The sequence below is a fragment of the Staurois parvus genome, unplaced genomic scaffold, assembly GCF_062004578.1.
Source record: "Staurois parvus isolate SC_StPar_1 unplaced genomic scaffold, SC_StPar_1.0 ptg000525l, whole genome shotgun sequence".
In the NCBI taxonomy this organism is placed as follows: Eukaryota; Metazoa; Chordata; class Amphibia; order Anura; family Ranidae; genus Staurois; species Staurois parvus.
The window spans coordinates 2865887-2891746 of NW_028318321.1; the positions used below are offsets into that span (position 1 = coordinate 2865887).

Below are 25860 nucleotides of genomic sequence, written 5' to 3' on the forward strand. Positions count from 1 at the left end.
TTTCTATGGGTTCTCGTTTAAAAAAGTCCTCGGCGAGTGCTAGGGCTTCCCTCATACAACAGCTATCTTGGGCGGAAGGTCGGTTATTGGCTAAGCCATCTATTCCTGGGCTCCAGAGGGTAATTTCTCTACGGGATCAGGTTAAAGCTCTTGACTCCAGTAGGACTGCTCAATCCCTCCTTTGGGTCAAGCAGAAATTCTATGAATTTTCCAATAAGCCCCATCGTATGTTAGTCAATCGTCTCAAAGCTCAGTCCCCTTCCACGATGCCTGACTTACTAATACAGCCAGATGGAAGCCCCACTTACGATCCTCGGGCTATGGCACCTCTTTTTGGCTCATTTTACGGGAAATTGTATAACTGTTTAACCCCGGACCTGCACCCACCCCTCACACAGTCATTATTTGATAATTTTTTTGATACATTGTCACTCCCGAGTATTTCACCTTCGGACACTGCCACCCTTAATGCTGACATTACCCTAGAGGAATTACTGGACACAGTCAAACTTCTCCCTTCTCGTAAAGCTCCGGGACCGGACGGACTGCCCTACTCCTACTATAAAACATTTATTGGTATTCTGGCACCGCATCTCCTCTCTCTATATCACAATCTTTTTAAGGGAATTATACCTCAGTCTGAATTTTCCCGTGCATATATCTCGGTCATCCCTAAACCCGATAAGGACCATTCTATCGTGGACAACTACCGCCCCATTGCCCTACTCAATTCCGATTATAAGATTTTCACCAAAATTTTAGCCAACCGATTGTCCGGAATCATCTCCAAGATCATACATAGGGATCAAGTGGGCTTTGTACCTGCCAGACATGCCGCAGATAACACTAGGAGAACTATTGATCTGGTAGATCTGGTTAACAGGTCCTCTACCCCTACAGTGTTATTAAGCTTGGACGCTCAAAAAGCTTTCGACCGTTTAAGCTGGCCTTATATGTTCATGGTCTTGGAGAGATTTGGTTTCAAAGGTCCATTTGTAGCAGCTTTGAAGGCCCTCTATTCATTCCCCCTTTCACAGGTCAGATTAGCTTCTTTTCTCTCGCCTCCCTTTCAGATGTCAAACGGAACGCATTCCCATGAGTACAAATTATCGTTATTTGCAGATGACATTCTTCTCACGCTTACGAGTCCCCATACTTCTTTACCGATTTTGCATAAGTCCTTGAAACAATTTGGGGCTATTTCAGGTTACAAAGTCAATACGTCCAAAACTGAGGCACTCCCAATACATATCCCTCCTATCGTTTTGTCCTCGCTTCAGGAAGCCTTTCCCTACCGGTGGTGCACACACTCTTTAAAATATTTAGGTACTAATATTTCTCTCTCTTACCAATCCATATACGAGGCCAATTTCCCCCCTTTGTTTATAGCAATCTCTCGCTCTCTGAAACGTTGGGATGCCTTGCCCATCTCTTTTCTCGGTCGCATTAATGTTCTAAAAATGACCGTGTTACCCAAACTCTTGTACTTGTTTGCAACTCTCCCCGTTCCCGTTCCCATGTCCAAGCTTCACTCGCTTCAGAAATCTTTCCTACACTTTATCTGGCACAATATGCGGCACAGGATTGCACGTTCTGTTCTGCTTTCTCCGCGTTCTAGGGGAGGTCTGGGAGCGCCAGATATAATCAAGTATTATGCAACTCACCTTAGTTTTCTTCTGTCATGGTCCACGCAACACCCTCCCAACACATGGACTGAGATTGAATCTTTACAACTGTCCCCAGTTCATCCATGTTCCCTTCTTTGGTCCACCGCGGCAGTGGATATCTCTTCCTTCCGCCATCTATTCCTTGGTCCCATGCAATTTTCATTGACGGTATGGCAGAAATGTAAGACTCAATTTACTCTAGCCTCTGAATGCTCCCCTTTGACAAATATCCTCTACAACCCTAACTTGCCAGACAATATGGCCATATCTCGGATGTCTCTTTGGGTGGTATCTAACCTTTTTCAATTGCGTCACATGGTACATCCGGTGACTCGTAAATTACATTCATTCCCGGATCTCCAGAAAAAAGCTTCTTTACCTCCTCATCACCTATATATATATTTCCAAATACGCCATTTTTTCTCTACTCTATCACCCTCATTGATTCTGGGGAAGCCTACACCCTTCGAACGTTTATGTATGCAAAGCCCCCACCAAAGGGGTATTATCTCCAATACTTATAAAATTCTTATGGCTGCATCCCTTTTATCTAATGAAACTCACCTTTACATGCGTAGGTGGTCCCAGTTTGTACAACGTGATATTGATTTACTGACGTGGAAGAATATTTGGGTAAATGCATCTAAATCTTCTGTTTGTGTGGTTTTTAAGGAAAACATTTATAAGATTATGATGTTATGGTACAAAACACCTGAGGTTCTTCATGCTTTCAACCCGAGTGCTTCTCCTGTCTGCTGGCGCTGTGGTAAGGATTCAGGTTCTCTCTATCATATTTTTTGGACTTGTAAATCTATTGTTCCTTTTTGGGAGGATGTCCGTTCCTTGTTGCAATCAATGCTGCATGCCTCGCTCCCTTTTGACCCTCTGCATTTTTTGCTGGGCTTGCATTCCCGGGTCTATCTAATCCAGCCAGAAAACTTGCTGCTCACGTGTTGACCGCGGCCAGGAGAAGTATTCCAATGGGTTGGTTATCTTCTACTCCCCCCACACTGCTGACTTTGTACAAACTTATTGCTGAAGTAAGACGGATGGAGTATTTGACTGCTTTACATAATTGTTTGTCTGCTGTATTTGAGTTGATTTGGCTCCCGTGGGATTCCTTCATTTCCTCTTTGCCGACTCTAATCTAAGATCCTGATTGTTTCTGCACTGATTTTGTATGACTTTGTATGATTCTATTGGACATGATTATATGTAGTTATGCCATCGATGTTTCTCTCTGTTCTGTTTATAATTTACTTATTTGAAAACCAATAAAAATTGTTAATACAAAAAAAAAAAAAGCCTGACAAAGGGGTTCTAATTCTTCCACATTACGTTAACAAAAGATAATTTAATAGTCACGTCTCCTAAATATATGCAGATTAAACTTCATCTTAGATTAACATTGTTTGATTAAAAGGTTAATCTAATAATTTGTTCTATTAAATAGTTAGATTAAAACTACATCAGGAAAATGGCAGGGAAAGAAAATTTGTGGACCCTCCCTTTTTTTTTTTTTTTTTTTCTATGACCACCCACAAGTGACACAGTCATTAGAAAAATCAAAGTGAAATAACAGCACCCTGCAATGGAAGATAACTTTCTGGTGGTGATTATGAGCATGATACGCACGTCTTTAAACTCCAAAGGCACTACAAGGCACAGTTACGTAGTCACTGGTTGGAAGAATCATAGTGTAAAACAGTGACCAGACATGTGACATTCCTAAAAGTGTTGGATTCCAGTAGCAACCGTACCTCTGCATAAAAACAAAGATTGAAGTTTCTACCCATCAGAAAGGAAAGCATGAGTAATCTACTTCTGTAGAGTGCAGTTTTTCCAATTTGAGTTTCCTAACCACAGGGTCACATTAAGCCTAAGTTAAAAAGCTGTGCTCAATATTATTTTCCATTTTGTTTTTATGAATAACATAACAATGCACATATTCACATACTGAACAAATATTTACCTTTTGAAGCCTATAAAAAAATAAGTAAATGTTATAATATACACCTTCTCAACTCTTCAATCTAAAATTCTACATTTCAACAGTTTGAAGGCATTTGTGTTGTTGAAACAACTATAGAAGCCCACAGGATTTGTGGCTTACATTCCCTTCATGATACGTCCAGTAACCCCTCTCACTAACTCCATTCCACAGGCCTTGCTGCAATATTTCAAAGTTCCTAATCCATTACTAGAATACATACAGTAGTTAAATACATTGCAGTTTACAAACTTAACTCTTTAGATTATTTAACAGCAAATTTAAAAAGGAGGATACTCAACAAAGGTCACTTTGGGGGAATTTGAAATTAGAAGCTGATTGCCTACCATGCACAGCTGCACCAGATTTTGCACTTTCCAATTTTAGTAAATCAACCCCTTTGTGTTCATATTGGAGATACTGAGAAGAATTTTGGAAATGTAGAGAAAATAATAGTTTTTCAAATTGCTTTATTTTTTCAAAAGATGAAGCCCTACAATGATTGTTTTAGGTAATAGATCTATTTTTTTTTTTGCTCCAATTTGTGCTGACATTGCAATGTAACATTGCTGTCTTTCATTGTGCATAATCACTTCCATAAAAGAATAACATTATAGTTCACATCAGATGAACAAGATACATTTCGTATATTATATGACATCCTATCTTTATGATGTAGGAAATATGGATAACTTTTGCTACAAAAAATGTGCAAAACCTCCATTTCAGAGAATAATTTATCATCATCTATCAATACCTATTGCTTTAGTGTACTGGTACCCAACATGCAACCCACCAAACCTCAGCATGTGGCCCACAGTGTTCCAGACCTTTGTGCAGGTCTGGAGCACAGGGTTGCATTTACATATGCAGAAGCTGCTCTTGGTGCTCCTGTAGGAGTGAAGACAAAAGCCACCAGCTTGTTAGTTCAGGATTGTTAACACCCACTTTTCTCATGGATGCCACACTGCTCCCAGCTTATTAGTTCAGGAATGAAGACAACTGCTCCTTCCATGGTTCTGTCCCCATCAATTACACTGCTCCTCTCAGCTCTCGCTATCAGACTCCTCTTCTCCTGGCCTTCTCCCCTTTTCCCTAGTCAAACTGCTCTTCCATGACCATGCCCTCTTCCCCCCTGCTTCCCCAGTAAAATATTTTCCAGCCATCTGTCTCAATGTCAGACCCCTAACCCTTTCTCCAACACAAAGCAGCAGCCTCCAGGGATTGTTAGTATAAATGGGTTTGTTTATTTTCAGACAATTCATAATGCAAGAATGGGTTTGAAAGTAAACACAGCCATTCATTTGAAAGACAGCAGATGAAAAAAGACAATAGTGACTGTAGTGGCTTCACGACAAAGTAGTAAAAAAATTATGAAAATAAAACAGTTTCTCCAATAAAAAAAAATAAAAAAATATTTTATTATTTTTAAGCAGTGATAAAAACAAAAGTCCAACTACAAAATACTCCAATTATTACATAAGGCAAAGAATATTTTTTACAACTATAAGCCATAAGTGATTTTTGTATTTTTTTTTTTTTTTTTAATATTTAACACACTATCTTTGGACCCATCAGGCTGCCAAGGACACACCGCCTGGGGGTACATCAGAAAACGTTAAAAAACAAAACCCTTTGGACATGTCAGGGGCCACACTTGAGACACTCTACATTTATTAAGTCGACTATCACTCTTTTTTAGAGGGATAAGAATCTGATTTAAATAACGAACATCTACCAAAATCTTAAATATAAAATTTGTGTTTATGGACCCTTTGAAGAAAACCCATATGCTTGATTTAAAAACTAAACTCCATCTTTGTTAAAAGGAAAAAAAATTAATTCCTCCCAGGTGAACGGAATATATTTCATGGATTCTGATCAAACTTTATCACAGATTCTTAAGATGCTGGTGGAATTTTTGCATGGACCACTTACCAGTCTGACTACTTAATGGGAGCATCTACTTAACAAAACAGGCTCTTCTGGACTGCATTAGGCAGTGGAATTGCAGGAATTGAGAGAAATTATAGTACAATTAATGTGAAAATGATGCCCCTTTAAAATTGGTAAAGTGGTCACTTAGGTGCAATGTTCTTAGGTTTATATGTCAATACAAATTCAAATGGATACTGCACTAGGTGAACCCTTAAAACTTTGTGAGCACTATGAAGACCTTCACACCTCTAAAAAGTGATCAAAAATGTAAAAATAAAACACTGCAATAGTTAAACTAAAGTGCATACATTTACCCTATGAAGACCCTCACCACTCTGAAGGGCAATCAAAATTTGAAAAAAATTATTTGAATAAACTGAGTACAGTAATCATAAATACATGTAAGAAACTGTAGTATGTGGTCAAATTAATCTAAAATTTCATGCATTATCTATGAGACCTATGAAGACCCTTACACCTCTGAGGAGTGATCGAGGTTGAGGATAGGTCAAATCTCAATGTGCAAAATATTTGCCTCAAATATGCATAAAAAAGTTAGTAGAAAATTTTCAAAAACAAAAGCAGAATAACAAAAAGTCCATATAGACATAAACCATAAGTATGAGAAGAAAATTCCACAATCAATGGTATTATTGTAGACATGGCTGTAATTGCAAATAAACTTGCTTCAACTGGTCACCAGATTGCATACCACCACCAAAATAACGAATGGAGGCTTAACTGAAATGATAGCTTTGAAAATACAATACACGTTACCTTTTAAATAGTTCAGGAATTTCCTGGGAACAGAATCAAGAGCCGACATGGCACCACCTGAGGTTTATTACAATAGAAAGATATGCAAGTGATGAATTATCAGCTTGATACAATCATTCTACCAATATGAAGATTTGCCAAATTAATTAATGAGCACTGGCAAAGGTTATTATTCAGTTGTTTTTAGCAATGAATATGTAACTCACACTGCTGCAGACTCTGTCCTGATCAGCAGGGGATCCACTCACAGATCCCCTGCTGATAAAAGCTGGTAGATGACAGATCTGTGTCTGCTCAGTTTATTCAGAGCGGACATGGACAGAGCCCACTCTGCTCTGTGGGTGGCCGGGGGTGAACGGACCCCACTGTTAGGTTACACCCAACTGTCCTACGATCCGATCTTCCTAGACAGAAAGGGATGGATCCCTTTCCATTTTTTTTTTTGTTTTAGTGAACCGTATCGGACTGGAGGTAGGTGGGTGTAAACAGATACAAGTTTGTGTATACCTGCTGGTCCATCAGAATACATGGACCATCTGATAAGGTCCTCCTGAAATACTGACAGGCAGACCTGATCGGGCCTTAGAGTCTATGAAGTCTGTAACATAGGCTTGGGGTATGATGTTTTTTTAATGTACAGATCTTCCTACAAAGAGCTGCTGTTAACATATTAATGTTTACTGTACTGCTAATTAAGATAAATAAACTGTAGTATAATTTATTCTGCAAATCTGACTGCCATTCTCTATGTATGATTACTTCTGTCTCCTGCTGGTCATAGTTCTTTATAAGACTTACTGATTTTACAATGGTACTTCTGTTTTGTGACGTGTGAAGATGTATCTTGCTTAAATGCATCTCTAAACTCTTCAGGACAATCAGACATGGCTTACTCATCTGCTTTTGAAGGTAATACATCAGTTGGTCCTTTCCACTTCGGATTCTCCTTGACCGTGACAAGCTGAAATAAAAAAATGAATATATGGAAACAAATCGTCTTAAACTGTTTCTAAGCCATATAAATTGAGAGGAAGAGTCTGTGCGGTGGTAAGTTTCAATTTTTTTCATGAGTTTCAGTAGCAATTATATTTCTCTGTATTGGTAAAGTCTATCCAGTGAAACCAAGTGTTATGAAATTTTTCATCAGTGCCCTTAAGGGAACTAAAGTAAGGTCCTCCCATATTTTAACGTAAGGTCCTCCCATATGTTTAAGTTTAATTTTATTGAATTGAGCAATTGTAGGTGGATATGACTTTTCCCAGGGGTAGGTATACATGGATTTAAAGTGGTAGTAAACAAATTTTTTTTGTATTTTTACCTACAGGTAAATCTATAATAAAACTGTAAAATGGATATCTCCTAAACATGCATCTCTCTGGTCAGGGCATGGGCTGGAACTCGAGATGGCGAAGATGAAACGCCCTCGCATGGTTGAAGATGGATCCGAAGTGCCAGATGTCCCCTTTAAGGGATAAGCGGGTGAAGATTCCTGGGTTACAGAGAGTTCCCCTCTCTGGGACTGGTAGGTGGATCGCAGCAGGGCTCTGAAAATTTAAAGCTCCTGCCTATGTTGATTATAAATCTCCAAAAATGACCATGATCAAAACTCTTAAAAGAAGAGCTTTTAAAAAGTCGGAAACCACTTAGCAACCAGCACCTGTAGGTTTTTTTCTCCCACTCTCAAGCCTTAGTATCCCTGCTGTTTCCCTCCAGCCAGTTGCTATATTTAAACTTCAAAATTTTTTCCATCAAACATGAGGGTTCTACAAGCAATTTGACAGATTATAAATCTTTATTCTGAGGGAAGAGTTCTGCTTTACTCTCTACACAAGTGTATAATAATTACATTCAGAATTGAGATTATAATAACTACAGTAGGTCCTTTTTTATAAGATGACGTAATATAGTAGCTCTTTAATTAACAAAATGTAGCTGCTGTAGTCACGTTTCATTCATTTTACAGGGGCCAGTAGTAGGGCACTCTGCATGGGTCTGTGTTGACAAGCCTCTCATTATGAATGAAAGCCACATGTGCTTCAGAGAACTTTTCACCCTTCTCGTTGAATAAAACAACAGTCATTCAGTATATTAGGGATTCTGGGGTCACAGGTAACTATTTCATGACTTTCTACATTATATCTCTTGAAGGAAAGACTACATAACAATGATATTTAGTTCTTACATCCAAATTATCCTTTCAGTGCTACCAGCATATTCATGCATGCAATTGAAAAATGCAGAGCTCTTTGAAGAACCAAGTTGGTTTTCCCAAGTCTAGTACATATGAGCAAGTTAGTGGTACTGGACATAGAGTACACCTTGTTGTTCAAGCAATTCCATTTTACCTATGCATAACAATATGTTATTTTTAAGGTAAAGCAGTTTGTGCCGAGTCTACTCTTTACAACTGGAAGCCGCTACAGAGCTAGTGTTCCACACTACAGCCAGTTAGCTTTACCTCCCTCCAGCAGCTTCCAAGGTGAATTCTGCTTTAACCAGCTGCTTGACTGCCAAGCTCTGCAGCTAAAGATGGTCCCTGGAGGTCCCCCAAATCTTCTTTTATGAAGTAAGTGCAATATATGTTTTAGCCCTTTGTGTTAATAAATCTTCTACACGTAGATGGAGGTGCCCTCATGTTTTTTAATATGTGCATTAGGAATATGCAAGACCTGTGTATTGAGGAGAGCTATCCATCTACAGGTTGCCTGTTATTGTCCCTAATTCCAGTGGAAAATTGTGACTTTAGTGAGTCTGTCAGCGCAGTAGTCTTTTTTATTTCTTTTTTACTGTTGGAGCGATTATCCCTTCACTTTCTGTCCCAGTGATACCATTGCTGCTACTGGAAGTGAAAAGAAAATCTCACCAAGATATACAGAAACCCAACAGAGCTCTGGTAGGAGTTCCACTTCAAGCAAACTATACATGAGCTTGAACTGTTGTAGTATTTGAGTTCACTGAAAAAAAATCAGTTCTATAGCTGACTTTGTATGGGCACAAATAATTGCAATAGAGCAAATCAAGCAAATAGCCAAATAAATTAGTACGTAGATTCCTTTAGTTTTTTTTGCAGATTAAACAGAGGTAAATCTATATTGCTGCATGTGTTTAGTTTGAATGAAAAAGTTATTTAAAGAACTCTTTTAAAAAAACTTTTTTTTTTAAATCTGCTGGGTTACTTCCTCCAACAGAAGACTTGCAGCTCTCCTACATAAAAGCTGTACTGTTTTCCATCCACTCCTCTGCCCATTCACAGATTGCTTTGCATTTTTGGTTTACAGATCACAAAGCATTCTGTGATTGTACAAGAGAGGCAGGCAAATGACAGGATTGCTGCTGTGTATGAGAGCCAATATTCTTCTGTTGGAGTTTTGAATTTAGAGCAAAAACTATACTGTTGTAGCTCAATGACAGTATACAGTAAATTGTAAATAACAGGCAGCAATCCAAGAGGTGGCATACACCTCCTGAGATTTAATTATTTGTAAACCAGAAGTTTTTGGCTTTTTTTCTTTATTTCTTAAATTTGTTTTCCTTGGAGTTCTTATTCCTCTTGACAAACAACCAGAAGCCCTCATGTATTGAATTTCTTTGGAGTTTAAGAAATAGTCTTTGTATTCTATAGATCAAGTGATTCTGGTGGCTCTGTGTAGTAAACATTGCTAATCTCCAAAACTGCACAAATGTACAATATAGCACAAAATATAGTGACCAGAAGTCACTTACCAGCTTAAGGAGACCCTGTCGCCAGTTCATTTATTTTCACAATTGTCCCATAAGAGACCATGTGCATTTAAAATAGCTTATGCATGTTGTTTATCTGTAAAAGCCTTTTGTGTGTAGGCATCTATACTCAGACAAAAAAAAATTTCCAAAAAAAACCAAAAAGTGATATAAAACCAAAGCAAAAACATACAGAAACGTGTATAAATTAAAAAAAAAAAAAAAATGAGCAGACTCGATGGACCACTTGATCTTTTTTTTTTTTTTCTGCTGTCACTATTCTATGTATCTATCCAAAAGCCCTGAGCCTGCTGCTGGGTGGCGCCATCGTGGATGTGATGTTAGCAGACTCTGTAGTCTACCCCTTTGCTTCTTGCCCTGCAGCCACCTAAAAGGTATGGTAGGGAGAAGCCGAGGAGTTAGAACAGCACAGACAGTAACTCCCAGAGAAGAAGAGAACTATGACAGGAGGGCTTGGGAATTGACTCTTCCTGAAGTCAAATTTCTTGCAAGTTCAAAAGATACAAAAAATAATTTATGGGAAGGAAAAATTTTGCAAGTAAGCATTTAAAACAATTTACTTTTCTGCTTTTGCCTGCAAATTTTTAAGCTTGTGACAGGGTCTGTTAATGAAAGAAAATGGCTGTCTGGCTGCTGATGGATTCAACTGTCCATTACATCATTAGCTGCTTTCCTGCCACCCTATAGCAGAAATACTGCTACAGGGCAGCAGGGGTGCGCAAAATCACATATATTTATGTAATTTTGCATTTCCAGGTAGGGGGTGTGCAGCTCGGCTGTCAATCACTGGGTCCCGGCCAGTGATTACTCGCTGGCCCCCGGTGATCGCCGAGTATTACTGATGGGGGAGAGAACTGTATGTAAACATTACAGTTCTCTGCCCTGTCAGCTCCTGCACACTGCTTTGTATAGCTCTGCACACTGCTCTGTATGGCTCAGACACAGCTTACTGTGAAACAACACACAGCTAACCCTTTGATCACCTCACGTTAACCCCTTCCTGCTCAGTGCCATTAGTACAGTGTCAGTGCTTTTTATTAGTACTGATCACTGTATTGGTGTCACCCAGTCAGTTCCCCCCAGTGTCAGAATGCCTGCCCCAGACCCGCTATAAGTCGCTGATCACGGCCATTACTAGTAAAAAAAAAAAAAAAAATTCCAGTATATATACACCGCCATTTGTAAATGCTATAACTTTTACATAAACTAATTAATTTACACATATTGGGATTTTTTTTTAGCAAAAACCTGTAGCAGAATACATTGTGGCCTAAATTTATGATGAAATTTAATTTAAAATTTTTTTACTGGACATGTTTAATAGCAGAAAGTCAAAAGTGGTTAAATAGCCTCAAGCATGATTGAGTAAAAATTCCAATTAAAGATTCTAAACATACTCAGTTACATAAAAGTTACCTCACTTGTTTCTTCCTTTCTTTTCTCTTTATGGGATGAAGCAGATTGTGGATTTTGAACAGAGGCCTGATTTTTTTTTTAATGATTTCATGAAAGAAGATGCTGCAGACAATGACACCTACATTGAAAAGAAAAGTCAGACTTCTTTAGAAATTATACATAAGAACAGTCTGCATTATTGATATTAGAACAAATACAAAGTCACAAATAGTGATTCTCAAAACACATGATCTATTCCAACGGTCAAGCTTCCAAACAGTATGACCACTGTTTCATATATTAAGCAACTGTTAGGTCTATAGTTAGAGATGAGCGAATCGAACTAGGCGAAGTGGAATTCGATACGAATTTCAGGAAAAATTCGATTTGCGTCGAATCCGAATATTTGCCTACTTCGGGTGCGCGAATCGGATTTTTCCCGATCAGCCGGCAAAAGTGTCCCTGCAGAGAGCTCCGCTATTTCTGACAGTTCTCTGACAGTTCCTTCACATGTACAGCGGTTGAAACATTGTATCTATTTGTTTCCATTTAGGATACAGATGTTTTTATTCGGAAACAGATGTTTCAACCGCTGTACATGTGAAGGAGCTGTCAGAGAACTGTCAGAAATTCATCCTCATCCTCAGAAGAAGAAGAAGATGAGGATGAAGAAGAAGAAGAAGAAGAAGAAGAAGAAGAAGAAGAAGAAGAAGAAGAAGAAGAAGTAGGATGAAAAGAAGAATAATTCCAAGCCGGCAAAAAGTGTATCTGCAGAGCTCCTCTATTCTGCAGATACACTTAGAGGAGTTCTGCAGATACACTTTTTGCCGGCTTGGAATTATTCTTATTTTCATCCTACTTCTTCTTCTTCTTCTTCTTCATCCTCATCCTCAGAAGAAGAAGAAGAGGATGAGGATGAAGAAGAAGAAGAAGTAGGATGAAAATAAGAATAATTCCAAGCCGGCAAAAAGTGTAACTGCAGAGCTCCGCTAAGTGTATCTGCAGAGCTCCGCTAAGTGTATCTACAGAGCTCCGCTATTTCTGACAGTTCTGTGACATTCACTCCATACAGCGGTTGAAACATTGTATCTATTTGTTTCCATTTATGGAAACAAATAGATACAATGTTTCAACCGCTGTATGGAGTGAATGTTGTTGAAACCGCTGTATGGAGTGAATGTCACAGAACTGTCAGAAGTAGGCTATTTCTGACAGTTCTGTGACATTCACTCCATACAGCGGTTGAAACATTGTATCTATTTGTTTCCATAAATGGAACCATTTATGGAAACAAATAGATACAATGTTTCAACCGCTGTATGGAGGGAATGTCACAGAACTGTCAGAAATAGGTATCTGCTCCTTCGTGCAAGGGGGAACAGGATGAGCACTGCCAGTGCCCTAAAAAGTGACCTCCAGCAGGCCACTGGTGTGAATGTCTCTGATGAAACAATCAGAAACAGACTTCATGAGGGTGGCCTGAGGGCCCGACATCCTCTAGTGGGTCCTGTGCTCGCTGTCCGGCACCATAGAGCTTGATTGGCATTTGCCATTGAACACCAGAATTGGCAGGTCCGCCACCGGCGCCCTGTGCTTTTCACAGATGAGAGCAGGTTCACCCTGAGCATATGTGACAGTTGTGAAAGGGTCTGGAGAAGCCATGCAGAATGTTATGCTACCTGTAGCATCATTCAGCATGACTGTTTTGGTGGTGGGTCAGTGTTGGTCTGGGGAGGCATATTCATGGAGGGAAGCTCAGATCTCTACAGGCTAGACAATGGCACCCTGACTGCCATTAGGCATCGGGATGAAATCCTTGGACCCATTGTCAGACCCTATGCTGGTGCAGTGGGTTCTGGGTTCCTCCTGGTGCATGACAATGCCTGGCCTCATGTGGCGAGAGTATGCAGGCAGTTCCTGGAGGATGAAGGAATTGATACCACTGAATGACCCCCATGCTCGCCTGACCTAAATCCAATAGAACACCTCTGGGATATCATGTTTCAGTCCATCAGACACTGCCAGGTTGTACCTCAGACTGTCCAGGAGATCAGTGATGCCCTGGTCCAGATCTGGGAGTTAATACCCCAGGACATCATCCATCATCTCATTAGGAGCATGCCCTGATGTTGTCAGGCATGCATACAAGCACGTGGGGGCCATATAGAAACTACTGAGTACCATTTTGAGTTGCTGCAATGAAATTTCAGCAAAATTTACTAGCCTGCTGCATAATTTTTTTCACTTTTATTTTCAAGTTGTCTTTGAATTCAGTCCTCTATAGGTTGATAATTTTCATTTCCATCGAATGATGGGGCATACTTATGTTCCTAGTACATTACCCAGTCCATACCAGTATAGATATCCAGCATGTTATTTTTCCCCATTGAAATCTGTGTTTTCAAAGTGTTCCTTTAATGTTTTGAGCAGTGTATAAATGTGTGCACAATAAGCCATTCTACAAAACAAGATACAAAATGCATAGGATATCAGAAGAACACCATATGGTAATATGGTAACATAGTAATTGACTCCGCCTACTTTTAAACTGCTAACAAACATCATCAGGTATAATGGTTTCTAAAAATTCTAAAAAGTTGCGGCTTTAGGCATAAACAACAAGGACATCCTATTTTTCTGGCAGTCCTTAAGTGACACTATGACTGGCCATACATTAATACAATTTTCCTTCAGATTTAACAAAACCATATAACCTAAATACTTTAAATTTTTATGCAATCAGGTAGACCCTTGCACTACACAGTAGAATGCAAATCTAAAGGAAATTGAATAAAATTGTATAATAGATGGCCAGCTTATGTTCCAGAAAGATGAGGGAGAAACGAAGCAGGAGCCAACATCAATGAAGCCCAATTCACAAAGCTTAACAAAAGGACAAGGATCTTTATTTTTAGCAATATGACTAATTTCTCATTGGATTGTCAATTTTTTAAAAAATGTTTTACAGTGTATAATAAATTTACCTATAAGTGGTAGATTCTATTAAAATGGACATGCACCAATGGTAAAACTTTGTTTGTAGTTTGTAAATTGTATACATTTTATTTTCTATAGGTAGTACAAGTAACTATTTAAAGGTAAATTGCACTGAATAGGTTCAGTGGAAAGAGAAGAGAGTGAAGACAGCCACAGATGGATCAAATTCAACCTGTTCAGTAGGGACCAGCCAAATTTCTATCCATCTATGGGAAGGCTATTTTTTGATTAAGAGATCGAATTCTGTACAACAAGCCTGCTGGAAAATTTTCACTTGATCAGTGCCGCCAGCTATAGCCAGTGGTTCTGATGAGTGTATTTTGATGGTGGGGAAGTCTCCCCACTGCCAGAATACAATAGCTCTGTGGGAGGGAGCTTCTGAATTGATTCATTTTCTTTCATTCAACCTACTGGTTGAATGAAAAAAAAATGAACCATGTGTGGCCTGCTTTATACCTAGTGTATAAACATATCTTATCTTCTTACCACTGTGTGATCTCTGTGTTGCGCTCTACTAAGTCTCATCTTCTCATTCTACCTTGCCTGGATGTCACAGATTTCCCAGTAATTTAAACATCCTAAGAATATCTCTGATCGTCAACTTTGATCATTTTCATATTCAATGTGTTTATTGAATTTTACAAATTAAAGATAACAATAACTGGAAGGCACATGGGAGACAGGATGTGCAGGAGATATTACAAAGGTACAGTCTAAATTATATTGAAATCAGCATAGTGAAGTGGGTTTACAAATTACAGAAGTTCAGATTTCCAGGGAGTAAAGGCTCAAGGGTACAATGGTAAACAAAAAGAAAGACATAGTGCCCACTGGGATGGAAGTAATACAGTCAACTGAAGGAATTTTCAATAAGATACCCTATATGTCCAAATGCTAGAAGGAAACATGATCAACCAGCTGGGGTACCCAGACTGACATCCATGTTACAGGGAGATAGGGAGGACAGGAGGGGTTGGAAAGGGGATCATAGGGGTCTACATGATGAAAGACTGGCTAAAGCTTACTGAGTTATAGGCGTGCAGGCCATTATGTCAGGAGCAGCAGTGTGTTGTAGAAGTGCGGGGGAAGATAATGGTCAATGCGTGGTTACCAAATGTTAGTATATTTTGCAACTATGTTGTGTAACACTGCTTTGCACCATTTCTTGGTGGTGCCCACCTGTGTCCTGTATCCATGTCTGCAATAGAAAAGACAAAAGTCCCCTGTGCTCAAGAGTGGTATACTGATGATACAAGAGTATCAGGTCCTAAGCACATCCAATGTCAGCACAGGCCTTGCTGCCTTCTAATGGTTGAGGAAACCCAGGAGAAACACTGTAAAACAAGGAAAAAAGGTGCATTACATGGGAAGTAACTTTGTTAGATCCAAAATAGATGTATACGCACAAACGACTGTAGTAACAAAAGCATATCAAAATCGAAAAGCGACCAAGTCACAAGGTTAGCTCTCTAGCACAAGAACGCCCTCCAGATGGCTGCAGCATTTCAAGGGGCGATCCCCTGTTCCTCAGAGCCAATCTTAACTGTTGCATTAACAGTCTTATTTTAGCAAATTATGAAGGCACAGCTGGAACTGGGGCCTTAGTCAAGGTAGAGGGAATTATGAACAGTTCCAAATACCAGTCAATATTGGCACAAAACCTTCAAGCCTCTGTTATCTTTCAGCATAACAACGACCCAAAGCACAGATCCAAATCAACAAAGGAATGGCTTCACCAGAAGAAGATTAATGTTTTGGAATGGCCCACCCAGAGCCCAGACCTAAATCCGATCAAAAATTTGTGAGTTGATCTGAAGAGGACTGTGCACAGGAGATGCCCTCACAATTTGACAGATTTGGAGTGTTTTTGCAAGGAAGAGTGGGCAAATATTGGCAAGTCAAGATGTGCCATGATGATAGACTCATACCCAAAAAGACTGAGCGCTGTAATAAAACCAAAAGATGCTTCAACATAGTATTAGTTTAAGGGTGTGTACACTTATGCAACCATATTATTTTAGTTTTTTATTTTTACTTCCCTCCACCTAAAAGATTTAAGTTTGTTGTTCAACTGAGTTGTACAGTTTATAGGTTACATTAAAGGTGGAAAAAGTTCTGAAATGATTTATCTTTGTCTCTTTTGCATCACAGAAACCTGACATTTTAACAGTGGTGTGTAGACTTTTTATATCCACTGTATGTTGTATTATTTGGAAAAAAAGTATTATAGTCATACGAGTGAAACATGCGATTGCTTAAGTGCATATTGTCAAGACCCTAACGTAGATAAATGAGAGTCACCATTTGTCAAGACTTTCATGTAGATAAATGAAGGTCATCATTTATGCAAAGTTTGTGCCTTCCTTGACACATCTTTGTATAAGGAATGAATGTTCGTGATTATTGCAATATTGAAGAATTTGTAAAAAACCCGAAATGTGCTGTGCTGCCTTGCTGTTAAAAAATTAATCTAGCATTCTCGGACACCTGCTCTTGGTCTTGTCATCTTTTTCCTTTTGTACTCCTCCTTCCTTTTTTTTTTTTTTTTGGTGTGGCAGTGGATAGTTGCTTTTGGTTTGAGTTACTGTCCGTGTTATACCAATGTTTTTGTCATTTATGTGCCATTGATAGCCCCTGTGTGGGCACACCTTTTGCTCTGTTGGTGTTAGAGCACTGTTTTCTTTATTTTTTTATGTGCAATTGATGGCCCCTGTGTGGGTGTGTTTTGTTGCTCCTGTCTTCTTAAACTGTTTGTAAATTAATAAAAACATTGAAATACAAAAAATGAATCTAGAGTTGTTACTTGTAGAGTGTAGTGAAGTACTACAACACACCTCCCTATACAATATGTGTTTTGTTGTGTACTTCTTCCAATTGTGCATATGAAATTGATGATAAATAAAATATTAAATTGAAAGTGCAGTTGCTGAGATCTGAGGGGAAGCTCTGAAATTAAGGGAAGCTCTGCTGATTTCTATCATCTAATTATGTGCAAGCAAACATGCTGTTTTTTTTAAATTTTCCTTGCACGTGATTGAGTATTGTTTGCGAAGTGGAGCTCATTACTGAGCTCTGGAGCAACTGCACTTGCAGTCCACAGTATATTTGCCTTTATTAAATCAACCGCACAGTGTGCAGGAAAGTACTAGAGCAGGCTGGGTGCTTTAACTTAATACTACAATAAAAGTAAGACATGTGGAAGATGGTGGAACTTGTAAAGAGTGGGGGGGAGAAGATGGAGGCAGTGAAGGAGGGGTTGCATGCAGAGGACAGACCTTAAGAGGGGTGAAAGTGAGATGTGGATGGGGTATGCAGAGGTAAGCAGCTGTGGAAGAAGGCTGAACACTTCATTCTGTGTGTATCGCAAACCTGAACTCTGCACTTTGTATGCAGTGTATCCCTGAACCCTGCACTATGTACGTAGCACACCCCCAAACTCTGCACTCTGTGTGTAACCCCCCCAACTCTGCAGTAATGTTAGTAATGTTCCTAGCTTTTTGCCTATGTAGTGTCTACTAGGAATCTTATTAGGTTGCTGTACCATATCTGCCTGGGCCAGTCTGGAAGAAAAAGTCACCAGAATACTCTCTTTCTTCATGATTTTAAGAGTGGAAAGTCATAGGTCAGAGTGCACTGATCCTATGGAGCCAACAAAGCATCAACTGTTTCAGCTAGAGAATCTGTGTAGCTGGAGCCAAACCTGTACAATTTGTTGTTAAACCTGGAGGCCAGGAGATCAACATTCCATGTCCCCCCACATGTGACACAGTTCCTGGAATATCTCTGGGTGTAGGGACCACTCACTTGGATCCAGGTTCTGCTGGTTGAAATTGTCTATGCCTGGAATGTACACTACAAACAAGGAAGGAAGGAACAATAAGTTCTGTCCAGCACAGGATCCTATCTACCTCTTTTGCTGCATTGAGACTTTTGGTTCCTCCCTAAGAGTTGAGGTATGCCACCACCATGGTGTTGTTTAATTGAAGCCTATTAAATGACCCTCCAGCAGAATAGTGCAACCTGTAGAGACAGCCAGAAGCTCCAGGATGTTAATTATAAGACAGAGTGCCTGTTCTGCTACCTGGCTCAACAAGCTGGCATACGTTGTGATAATCCTCTGAATGACAGGAAGGAAGGGCTTCTCTAATTCCAGAGATGGATTTATGAGAAACCTTTATCTTCGTGACAAGTGAATTGGTCTGTCTAAGGACCAGATTGACTTGTCCCAATACCACAAATTTTTAAATTCTAGATGTAATGAAAAGAGGCTGCCAACAGGCAGAACTCTCATACAAAGGTGTCAGATGAGCTTGAATCACCTTCATGCCAAGGTAAGCTTACCTGAGAAACTGGCAAACTCTTAATCTCAACCCTTGAGGGCAAACTGGGAACTAGTCTTAGAGGGTCTTGACAATGAAGTTGGGGGAGTGGAGAACCAAAGGGAAAGTTTTTCATCAGTCAGAGAGAGGAAAGACTTCACAATCTGATCCTTAGGCTTCTTCTGCTAAGGAAGATGGGTGCTCTTGCCACCAATAACATCTTGATGATAGTATGAATAGTTGGTCCAAAAAGAGATTATCCTTCAAAGGCTAGAGTGGTGTGCGCTGCATCAATAAGAGCTGAAAGAAACTCTTAATTTGAGAGAAATAGCAGCAGACTAACTCCTCAGGGGTAGCTCATCAGTCAAGACTGTCAGGACTGTACTATCTCCACCTTGTTTTGAAGCAGACATGTTATCGCCATTCGTGTCAGTAAGGCAATGTATAGACTCAGGTAAGAAACAAGGCTTTAGATACTCACAAAACTCTGACAGCTGGTAGCAGGTGAAGGCCAGATGGTCCGAGGTGACCAAAGTTACTGCAGGCAGGCAGCAGGCACAGATCAAAGATTCAAGTTTGTTCCTCATGGGTTTTTGCAAGCAGAAGCACCATTAGGAAGAGGTTTCCTCTATGCTACATGATGAGAGAGAAAGCATGAAGTGTGCTTACAACACTTCACCTATTGGTGACATCAGTGCTCAGTCCCATATCGGTATACTCTTCTGTGCTTGAAACAAACAGAAACAGGAAATAATGGCACCCAGTGACTTATAAAAATGAGGTAGTCACTAATGCTTGGCCTAATCACTGAGTCTTTAAAAACATGAAAAGCGCTGAGGTAATGGTGAAACTCAGGACCTGCAATACGTCTGTAGACCCTAATTTTACCAAAACAGGGTCTAGAAAGTCTGGAAGTGACCATCACTGAAATGTCCATGCCATTGGGGTCTGGATGCAGCATATCAAAAGCCATGCTAAACAGCAATTTAGAAAATAATTTTGATTGAATAAAAAAATTGAATCATAAAAAAGTGCTAGCAAGATATAGGTTAGTCTTAACACAGTAGAGCTGAAGAAATACATCGCTAAGACACTAGCAAAAACTGAGGGTTTACCCTAGGCAAGCCTTTAGTTTTTTTATATGCCAGTATCAAGTCCTGCTGGAGGTATGGCAATAGAACCCAAAGCTTAAAGATTTCCTGTGTCTCTGAATGGACAGAAATAAAATAGACCATACACAAGACTTACAGGCATGAACGCTTTATTCTAATTAGTGCATGATAGACAATGGCATGGCGTTAAGCTGTTTGATGTTTTTCACAAATACTTCTACCCTCTTTCCAAAAACAAAGAAAACAAACAAAAAATAAGTTTTGGATAGAAATACAATCTAAAGCACTCTTCACTTCCAGTATGAGAATGTGCATTACATTTGGCAAAGTTGTTCTTTAATAAAGCCCCCGACCCACCTTAATGCAGACAGCCAGGACTTATGCTTACTTTCAGTTCTGACTTAGTAATCTTACCGCCATCACGGACCCAACAAGTGTGTCTTCATTCTGATTTCTGAACATGCATACAAAGAACTGTTTAGTCCTATGAGAGACACAGCAACCACTGGAAGCCACTATTAGTACAGCTGCCCATAGAAATGAATGTAGCTGCAACAGCAATGCGCATAATGAAGAGAAGACGGCTGGGTCAATTTCTGTAATTCGTTAACTGAATCAGGGCTGAAGGCAGGTACAAAACTGGGTTGCTTGCACTTGGGGGGCAGGGGGTTTTGTTAAAGGACAAGTTCTGCTCCTTGTACTTGCTTTTACCAGCTAAGGATACACAGTGCTCGGGAAAACAGCAAAGAAAAATAAGGTCTCCTGCTATATGGCATAGCTGTGTAAACATCAAAAATAGGGCAGAAATACAAATCTCTTGGCAGGTAACATTGATTGCCTGGAGTTCAGCCTTAATTAATGAGCAGAGAGAAATAGAAGTGACTGATTTACAGTCTGTGTCCAGTACTTGGCAGAATGTTGATGGTTTCATCCAGCACTTTGAGACCCGAATCCCAGTCAGTCATTCTTATCAGCATGTAATATGAACAGCAGCTCAAACTCCAGCTTTCAGGCTTGGCTCTACATTACACCCATCTAATTCACTAGAGATGGCTGCAACACAATAACATTACATAGATTAAAGCCAAAGAGATAAAGGTAACAGATTAAAGCCAAAGAGGTAAAGGTATGGCAGAGGCTGTACAATTAACTGCTTTCAGTGTCCGAGTCAGACAAATACTATCATTAGCATACATCAGTGTGTTATTGGCCCAAAATGTATTTTACAGCAATCAGTTATAATGAATACTTGAAAGGAGCTGGAAATCTATATGGGTCTACATGTGACAGTCAGTGATAAGCCATGGTTCTCTAGATGGGTGAAGTTTTCAGTGACAGTTTGTCTTTCACTAACTAGAAGACATAAATCTGAGTAGATGAACTCTATACCTGCAGAGTACCTGCATGTTAAAGATCAGATCTACAGGCCGTAACATGAATATGACCAACAGGGTTCTTCCATCATTTTATTTATCACAGCAACCTCCCTCCAATATGTTGGCAGCTCTAAAGTATACTGTACAATGAGACTGTATGGTCAGCATAAGAAAGATCAATCAAGCAAAGTATATTTCTTAAGCTGACTATAGATGTTTGACAGTACAATCTCCTTATATCTTTTTTATATATACAGTTGTGGCCAAAATTATTCAACCCCCACTGAAATTGAGTGTTTTGGCCAGTTTGACATTGCTTTTGATCATTCAGTCATCTTGCTTACATTTACATTAAAGAGGCACTTGTAGGTCAGACAAATATAACATAACAGTTATAATGAAATAACCACAAATGTCTTTTCTGTGCTCACAGCATTATCAGTTTTATTCAACCCCCAAGTGACATTCAATCTTAGTACTTAGTACAGCATCCTTTTACAGTTATAACAGCTTTTAAACGTGAAGCATAGCTTGACACAAGTGTCTTGCAGCGATCTACGGGTATCTTCGCCCATTCTTCATGGGCAAAGGCCTCCAGTTCAGTCACATTCTTAGGCTTGCGCACTGCAACTGCTTTCTTTAAGTCCCACCAGAGGTTCTCAATCGGATTTAAGTCTGGTGACTGCGATGGCCACTCCAAAATGTTCCAGCCTTTCCTCTGCAACCATGCTCTAGTGGACTTGGAGGTATGCTTGGGATCATTGTCCTGTTGAAAGGTCCAACGTCTCCCAAGCCTCAGGTGTGTGACGGACTGCATCACGTTTCCATCCAATATCTCCTGGTACTGAAGAGAATTCATGGTACCTTGCACACGCTGAAGCTTCCCTGTACCTGCAGAAGCAAAACAGCCCCAAAGCATGATTGACCCTCCACCATGCTTCACAGTAGGCAAGGTGTTCTTTTCATCATAGGCCTTGTTCTTCCTCCTCCAAACATAGCGTTGATCCATGGGCCCAAACAGTTCTAATTTTGTTTCATCAGTCCACAGAACACTATCCCACAACTTTTGTGGTTTGTCCACATGGCTTTTGGCATACTGCAGTCGACTCTTCTTATTCTTTGGAGACAGCAAGGGGGTACGCCTGGGAGTTCTGGCACGGAGGCCTTCATTACGCAGTGTGCGTCTTATTGTCTGGGCTGAAACTTCTGTACCCACATCTGACAAATCTTTTCTCAGTTCCTCAGCAGTCACACGGGGACTTCTCTCCACTCTACGCTTCAGGTAGCGCACAGCAGTCGAAGTCAGCATCTTCTTTCTGCCACGACCAGGTAGCGTTTCAACAGTGCCCTTTGCCTTGAATTTGCGAATGATGCTTCCTAAGGTGTCTCTTGGTATGTTTAACATCTTTGCAATCTTCTTATAGCCATTGCCCTTCCTGTGAAGAGAAATCACCTCTTCTCTTGTCTTCCTGGACCATTCTCTTGCCTTCACCATGTTTGTAACCACACCAGTAAATGTCTAGAAGGAGCTGAGTATCACAGTCATTTTAAAGCTGCCTAATTGGTGCTTATTATGCTTGATTGCTGCTCGGTGACATCCACAGGTGTTTTCAATACCTGATGGAAAGCACCTGTATGAACCTCTGTTCTTCAGAGTGGTAGTCTTTAAGGGGTTGAATAATTGTGGCAATGAAGAAACCACATAAGAACCATTTACTACTGTATTACATAAACAATTGATGTCATTTTAGTTGCATTTGGGTAGTTACAACGTCCTTGTAGGATTTGATTCTGAATACAATTCCAAATGTACACTATAGTCCCTAAACCCCTTTACAGCATTGGGGGTTGAATAATTTTGGCCACAACTGTACCAAAATGATGCAAGATAACTGAATGATCGTACACAATATGTATAAAAATGTCTTGCATCTGGAAGCATTATATTTCTATAATCTGGCACTGTTGCATATGTATTTTGAAGTATATTTTTTTTCCAAAAGAAAATGGTCACCATTTATGGAACAATGTATAATGCAAATGAAGGATTGGCCAGGTGTGGAGAGTATGGTCATATCATTGAGATGTTAAAAAAATATATACTGTTACGGTTTATTTCAGTACCTTCAAAACAGAAAAAAAGTCAAAATCTGCAATGAAGTTTGTAAAACTAATCAAAATATTTTATAAACAGTTGGCTGGAGAGTCCCTTTGAGAGAAGCGTTGTCAAGAGCTCTACATAACGAGTTGTCCTGTAGCTGCTATAATTACAAGAACATTCTTTTACTAATTTACATCTGAATCAATCTGACAAAATGTAAATTTCCAGTCTTTTGGATCATCCAACAACACATAATCTTTTCTGTCATTAATAAATAATAGTGAGCAGTTTTAAAGTATGGAAAATATTGAAATACAATGAATTAACTCAAGGCTTGTCAATCGTTAATGAACATTCTCCTTATGATAACTCTTACAAGAATAAACAGATGAAGACATCTTTTGAGCAGGATTACTTAATCATGTACCTTTAGGATTATATGGGTCATGCACTTCAGGGTTTTCAATTCCTTCATAGGCCACAGGTGAAATAAAGTGGTAGCATTCTCTGACCTGTGAAAAAAGAAAATACACATTATTATTAACAATTAGGTCTTCGGGGAACCTCTTAAGCACAAATATGGAATAGGTATATCCTCTTAAAATCTCATTACTTTTCATTTTGGTGAATTTCAAATAAGAACAACTGAATAATTAATTGCGCTACTTTGAATAAGAAACGGCTTCTTTTTGATTAGTTTTAGTATGACTGTGAATGTTTATTTATTCTATTGAAGATGTTTCACCACGCTTCCTTAAATGAGTGTTGGTAATATACCCTAGTGCTTATAGCCACACTGACAAGCAGTCATTTTAGCCAAACACAATGGTATTGTTAAAATTGCTGGGCAGATGCTGATTTCCAAGAACATAACAGAAGGTTTGAAAGTTTGTTAAAATGGGTCCCTTACATTAAGTCACTTACAGTACGCAAACCGCAGTATTGCATCTGAATCCACGGCTTTCCACAGAGACCTTAGAAACGCAAACTATTTCCATCCAATAGCTATTGCCAAATTGCTACATCACAGGTCTCACTAGTGCAATTTGACCTGATCCTGCTAATGCACTGCTATAGACATAAGCATTTCATTAAGAATCAATTTTCAGCCGAAAATTTGATTTTCGGAGTTTCATATGTATACGAATCTCCAAATGGACATAATAACTAATGTCATTGAATCAAAAAAAAAAAAAAAAAAGTTATATAAAAAAGGAACAAATGCTTTTGTTTCATTCGTATGCCGTCTCATGATGCGATAGTAGTTTGGGCCCATGGGGAAATTAATTCAATTTTCAACTTTGTTCAATAATTTGGAGTAAATTTGTGATTTAAATTAAATTTGTAATTGTCACAGTCAGTCAGTTCAGTTCCACAGTCTAAAGCAATTCTTAGGTTTGAAAAGGGCGGGGCCACCAAATTTTGCATTATTTTTTCTGTTGCATCCGAAAATATCAAGTCCTTCTGAATAATCTCAATTTCTGATATGATATATATAAACTTATAATAAACTTTTTGAAGAAACCACATATAAATATCGAATCCACCTTAAAATATATAGCAATCCACCCAGACCAACAAAATTAGGAAACGAATACCAAAGATTTGAAACGAATCCCGAAAACAAATCAGTTCAACGTAACAAATATGACAAAACAAAACTCTTCAATTAACTAATGCATCCAAAACTAAAATTAAAGAAAAATGTCCAGCATGCGCATGTCTACACTGTAATGCACAATGATGGAAACCACATTATTCTCTATGGTGCATGTTTGCATCAATGCAACATGGTACAGTGCGATTTTTGAAAAGGTGCAGATCATTCCTTCTGTGCAGAAGAGAATGTTTTTGGTAGGAAATTGTGCTTAATCAGTCTCCTCTGATGACTTTTTTTTTTAATTGCATGTCAAAGGTGGGCTTTTATTTAAAGTGATTTTAAAGCTTCAACTTTTTTTTAATTAAAATAATAATTATGTTAAACTCACCTGCTGTGTACAATGGTTTTGCACAGAGCAGCTTCAATCCTCCTTCTCGGGTTACCTGTCGGCACTCCTGGCTCCTCCTCTTCAGTGAGTGCCCCCATAGGAAGCTGCTTCCTATGGGGGCATTCGTGCTGGCTTGCTCTCCCGCTGTTATGGATTTGCCCTATGAGGAGGGACAGAGCAGAAAGAGCCGCTGCTCTCATGCACAGTGCTGGATCGCGATAGAGGTCAGGTAAGTATAATGCGGGGCTGGGAGGGATCCCAGTGACAGAGGTTTTTTTTACCTGAATGCATTCAGGTAAAAAGCTTAAGGCTTTAGAACCACTTTAAAGTTCGCAGAATTTAGTTTAGATGCATTTGGAAGGGAATATATCTTATTTTTTAGATGATATCCAACACTGACCACAGGTATCCCAATGCTACAATGTGGGCCCTACGGTAAAACTAATCATAGTGATTAAC

The 25860-nt window shown here is 39.3% G+C and overlaps 1 pseudogene; it reads right to left on the reverse strand.

Moving 5' to 3' along the window:
* LOC149451694 (uncharacterized) overlaps positions 1 to 25860 on the reverse strand; it is a 203539-nt pseudogene that overhangs the window by 93453 nt on the left and 84226 nt on the right.